At 45.9% G+C, this 6,078-nt stretch overlaps 1 pseudogene; it reads left to right on the top strand.

The window, feature by feature from the left end:
- Window positions 1-3,749: 3,749 nt before the first annotated feature.
- LOC121440377 lies at window positions 3,750-3,925 on the top strand (annotated as a pseudogene).
- Window positions 3,926-6,078: the final 2,153 nt, after the last annotated feature.

The following is a 6,078-nucleotide window of genomic DNA, read 5'->3' as shown; positions in this document are numbered from 1 at the left end:
CGATAACCCTGCAAAGGGAATGCGTCCTGTAGACTTGAAAAGACTGTGCCCCAGAAGTAGTGAAATTGGTAGAATTCATTAGAACTCCTGAAGAAAAAAAGATGTAAGTATTGTGACGAGTATGTGAAAATGTCACTTCCCGACAAAATTTATAAGGTCTTTCAATGCAATGTGGTCTGCTACCTGATGTCAACTGCCTGTCACATTAAGAGTTGATCCTTAGTATGCCTATAGCTCACTTCCTCGTGGTTTATGTATTTCCTCCTTTGTATGGATAGCGGTAACTGAGAATGTTTTGTGATTCAAATTTATTGTGCATGTAGTATGTGAACATCAGTGATAGACAAGGTCTTCTGTACACTTAAGACTCTTATCCTGTGGTGTCCTTCATATATGTGTGTGTGTGTGTGTATACATACATACATATATATACATATATATACATATATATATATATACATACATACATACATACTCCATGGGAAATCATTACTTGGAAACATTTGGTTTAATAAATATGGAATTGTTTCAGACTTGCTGGTATGAGTCATGTAATTGCACTCCCTTCCCAACGTTTCATGCCCTTTTAAACAAAAATGGTCCCATGCTAACTCATGTTTCTGCATGGGGCCTCTCCTCGTCCTGACCACTTGTCTCATTGTGTCCTGTGATGCAGAAGCATTAAAAACAAGTGTGTGTTCGGCATCTCTCATTTTCTACAAGCAGAATTCATTTCTCCACAGTCAATGAGAGAACTTCCCCTCTGGCCAGAATCATGGTACTTCCTAAACTGTGAATCATCTAGGGGAACTTCCCCCTTTGTTCAAAATATCTGTGATCGTATGGACCTTCAGTAATGCTTCCAGCACTGAATATCTCCTACTTGAGATATTCTATCAGTAGGAGATGAAAAATACATTTCCCTATCATTGAATCTTGTATTATTCGAGTGTGTACTCCTGCGTGTATGAGAGAGAGACAGAGAAACAGAAAGAGACAGAGAGGGATGGAGAGAGGGAAAGAGAGAGAATATTTTGGTATGTGGTACATGTGTAAATGTGTTCCTATGTGTAGCACGTGTGTGTGAATACACGTGTATGGAGTATGCAGGTTTATGCATAAATCTTTTAGTATGCAGTACATGTGTAAATGTGTTCCTATGTGTAGCACATGTGTGTGTGAATACACGTGTATGGAGTATGCAGGTTTATGCATAAATCTTTTAGTATGCACTACATGTGTAGATGTGTTCCTATGTGTAGCACATGTGTGTGTGAATAGACGTGTATGGAGTATGCAGGTTTATGCATAAATCCTTTAGTATGCAGTACATGTGTAAATGTGTTCCTATGTGTAGCACATGTGTGTGTGAATACACGTGTATGGAGTATGCAGGTTTATGCATAAAACTTTTAGTATGCAGTACATGTGTAAATGTTCATATGTGTGGCACACCTGTGTGTGAGTGCATGTATGCATCTCTGCATGTTTTCAGATGTGTGTAAATCATTTGGTATGTGCTTCATATATATGTGTTCTATGTGTAGACACACTTGTTTTTGAATGCATGTGTCCACCTCTGTGTATGTTTGCAAGTGTAAATCTTTTGATATGTGGTTCATATATATGTGTTCATATGTGTAGCACACATGTGTGGATATGTGTGTGAGAGAGTGTGCAGATCTTTTGGTATGTGGTACGTATGTTTATGTGATCATAGGTGTAAGTGGAGACTTCACGTTCATTTCCTGGCCAACCAGACCCAAATAGTCACAACAAAAACTTTATTAATTACAACACAGTTTTGCCGACGGCCCAGGCATATTCCTAGCTATGTCTTACATCCTAAATTAACCCATTTCTACTCATCTGTGTATCACCACGAGGCTGTGGCTTACCGGTAAGTTTCCGGTGTCTGTCTTTTTTGGCAGGTGCATGGCATCTGCCTGACTCTGCCGTCTTTCTCCCTGCATTCATTTTAAATTTCCCACCTAACTTTGTACTGCCCTGCCATTGACCAAAGAAGCTTCTTTATTAACCAACGGTAGTAAAACCTATTCATAGCATACAGAGGGGAATCCCACAACACATGTGTGTAGAACTCATGTGCGTGAATGCATGTGCACGCATGCGTGCGTGTGTTCACAACTGCATGTGCATATGCTGGCAGATATGATTTTGCATGTAGAAGCCATACATACTCCAGGCACCCACCTAACTTATTTTGACACAGGGTAACGCTGTGACCGTGGGGCTCATTGATTGGTCTAGAGCGTTAGGCCATTGAGTGCCAGGATTCTACCCTGTCTCTCTTCTTCAGTGCTGGTGTTATAGACACTCACCGTTGGCCTTAGATGTGGTATGTGTACGTATCTGTGCATGTGTATGTATGTGTATATGTATGTATGTGCAAATATGTTCGTTCAGGTTCCCAAGGAGGGTGTCAGACCCCACAGAGGGGGAGTTATCAGTCACCTGACAGGGTTCCTGGGATTTGAACTCGGGTCTTCTGGAAGAGCAACAAGTGCTCTTAAACACCGAGCCGTCTCTACATCACCTTGTGCTGAGGTTTTCAAAGGTTCTGGAGATCTGAACACATCTGGGCTATTTGGTATCTCTGGTCCTGGTTGTAGGAGCCTGATATGGCCTGGTCCAACAGATAGTGAAGATCACCAGGCTATTAATCACCTCCAATCCCCAGCCTTCTGGATGGAAGAACAGGTCTCACATCTTTTCCGTTGAGAAGACATTACTGCATGCTTAACGTTCCTGGTTTCCCAGGAGATCTGTGGGCACAAGGATCTTCCTGCTCCCCACAGACTGGGACACTGTGATTGGAGCTGAGATGTGACCCAGGAGACAGACCCACATTTGCAAAGTGTAGATGCCACACATTGAAATAATGAGAACTGTCACAGAATGTGTTCTGTATGCATCATCAGTGTGGACAAGGAACGGATAAAATTTCTGAGTTCAAAGCCTATGAAACGAATATGTACGTGGAACTGGGGAGATGGCTCAGCAGGTAAAATGCTTGCTGAATTAGCATGAAGACCTGAGTTCAGATCCCCAGAACCATTGAAAACCTCGGCACAGGGTGCTGTAGAGACAGCTCGGTGTTTAAGAGCACTTGTTGCTCTTCCAGAAGACCGGAGTTCAAATCCCAGGAACCCTGTCAGGTGTCCCAAGACTGACTGATAACTCCCCCACTGGGGGGTCAGACACCCTCCACGGGAACCTGAACGAACACATTTGCACATACATACATGGACACATACACACACGCACAGTTACACACACATACCACATCTCAGGCTAACGGTGAGTGTCTGTAACACCAGCACTTGAGAAGAGAGAAAAATTTGTGAGATGTAGCATCTGAGAGCAGGGAGAAGGTAGCAGTATGGCGAGGCTGCACACCATCCATGCACATGTGTACGTGGGATGAAATGGCACCACAGATGTCATTCATTTCTAACACTAACGTTACTGACCATAAAATTAATGATGGGCAAGGATCATGGCTCAGTGGGTTAGGTTTTCCCATGCAAACCTGAGAACCTGAGTTCAGATCACCAGCGCCCACGGAAAATCCAGGCACAGCAATACTCTTAAACCCTGGAGCCGGCATGTCTGGCGTGGAGGACAGATTGCTGGATCCATCCGCAAAGCTCTCTGGCCACTCCGCCTGACAAAATCAGTGAGTTTCATGTTCACTGAGAGACTGTGTCTTAAAAGATAAGGTAAATCTGCAGCCAACTAAGCTGCACGGGAGGTCCCCTTTCTCAGCGGGGCGCGCTGTGCAACGGTTGCCAGCAGCTTCTCACTGGGGCCTGGTGTGCAATGCTTGCCAACAGCACACTCGTTCGGAGTGACCTCACCCTGTTGCCTGTATGGGCTCCCGCAAGGGACCTTGGAGACAATCTTCTGAAGGCTCTTCGAGCTCTGACCTCAATGTCGCCTCCAATCTAGGCCCCAGACAGGTATTCGCTGTGCCCTAGGGAAGCCTCAGGTCACCACGGCCAGGGGTCTCACTGTCCAGGCCATCACGTCCACCTGAATCATGCCTCAGAATAAGGAACATCGGATGGAGGCCCTACGTAAAGCCAAGTTCAAGCTCTCCGTGCTGCCAGAGGCAAGTGGTGTTATTAAGCCCCTTCCTCCCACTTTCTTGCCCTGGTCGTCCTCACTGAGTTCTACTTTGTCTGTCTCTCTCAAAGAGGTGAGGCTTCACTAAACTGAATGTAGATTGATCTGAAGGACACAGTCGCTGAGAAGTGACTCGTTCCTGATGGCCGAGGGGTCAGCTGCATCACCAATCCTGGTCCCACGGGCATTGGCGGGCCCCGCACTCCTCGGGGCTTCTACTGTGGTGCTACCCTCTACCCTACTAAATCATGTTCAGTAATAAATATCACATCCTGTCTGGGAAAAGAGGGGTTACAGATGATACGCAGTGTCAGCCTTTGCCCTACACAGTCACACACACGGCAGGGGTGAGGGTGAAACACAAGAGGAGGAAGGGAATACTAGGGAGGGAGAGGAGGGATGGAGGGAGGGAAGAGGGATGGAGGGATGGAGGGATGTATGTGGTAGTAAAGTCAATGGGCTAGTAAGATGGCTGAACAGGCACGTTCCACCAGGCCTGATGAGTTGGGTCCAATCTCCAGGTCCGACAACTTCAGGACTCACTCCCAAGGTCTATCCTCTGTCCTATCTGTGTACGTGTGCGTGTGCGTGCACACACACACACGTAACATTTTTGTAAAAAAGAAAAAAATCCATCAGGTTGGCCTTCAAAGGAAGACTAGAATTCACCATGAAAATTTGGGACAAAGAGTGGTAGGCAGAGCCACAGGACGGGAAGGACAGGAGAATGTGATCCTCCTTCCTCTCTCCCCTCCCAGAAGGCTTTTGTTCTCCATCATAGATTCATTTCTGTAATCTACACAAAGAATAGGCTTAGCTCACAAACTCCGGGTAAAAGGTCAAGCAATTTCAAGTGTGCTGAACAGGGCTGGAGAGATGACTCCATGGTTGAGAGCTCCAGCTGTGGTTCCAGAAGACTGGGATTCAGCTAGCCACCGCCGACTTTGGGTAGCTCACAACCCCCTGTAACTCAAGCCCTAGGGGAACTGAGCCTAAAGTCTGACCTTCCTGGTACTGACACACACTGGGAATATGCTCGCAAAGACTCAACAAGGAAGATAAATGTCAAATGTACTGAACACAGATTCTCGGGATTCCTTCAAAAGATACAGCACAGGACAAGAGTAAGAGAATGACACAAGAATCAGACAAACACACACGCACGCACACGCAGAACTACGTGAGTAAAATTAAACTCTAAAGAGAACACTAGAAAATGCTCGTGGAAACACCCACCGAAAATACTGAAACTGTAAGTGCCTATGCACACACTCACAGATAAAATATTTTTGACCAAAGGGAAGGGCAGGGATCTTCCAGCCAGTGTTGAATAATGCCAGAAATGAGTCTGGATGTCTTTGGGAAAAGCCAGAGCCCCACTGCAAGCTCTAAGCCAACACGTGAAGATCTGGCTCTGCCTCGGGAACCGTGTTAACAGTCTAGCGCATCTGAGCACGAAACTACAGAGTTGTGCTCTACTGAACGTCTGAGTGAGCAGGTGGGGCTGGTTTTCCATTTGCAATGCAGTTGGCTCTGTGACCTCATGAATGGATGAAAGCAAGCACGGAAAGGCGGATCCCACCGTTATTTATTTCTTCCTGAAATAAGCAAGGTAACATTCACTTTGGGCAGGTGACAGAGAACCAAAGCAGCCTGTCGTAGAATCAAATGACATTGGCTTCCTGAATGTAACTGGCCCTGCTGGGGAGAATGTCAGGGTCAGGAGGGTCCACACTTAAATGTTGCTACTCACAGAACTGTTGGGGTTCACTTCATGGTCAACAGAGTCTCAGTCTTATTTCTAACCGACAAAGTAAAGAGAAAGGAGCTGCACTGACTACTACTAACACCCTCTGGGCACGGCTATTGCTCCCTGTGCCTCCTCCAGGTGAGCTTCAGAAGGTTTCTTCACAGCTGTAAGGACCAGGG

Source organism: Microtus oregoni, unplaced genomic scaffold (genome assembly GCF_018167655.1).
Source record: "Microtus oregoni isolate MIOR12 unplaced genomic scaffold, Mior012 000067F_006, whole genome shotgun sequence".
NCBI lineage: Eukaryota > Metazoa > Chordata > Mammalia > Rodentia > Cricetidae > Microtus > Microtus oregoni.
The sequence above is the reverse complement of the archived record's forward strand: the minus strand, read 5'-3'. Positions and strand labels throughout refer to the sequence as shown.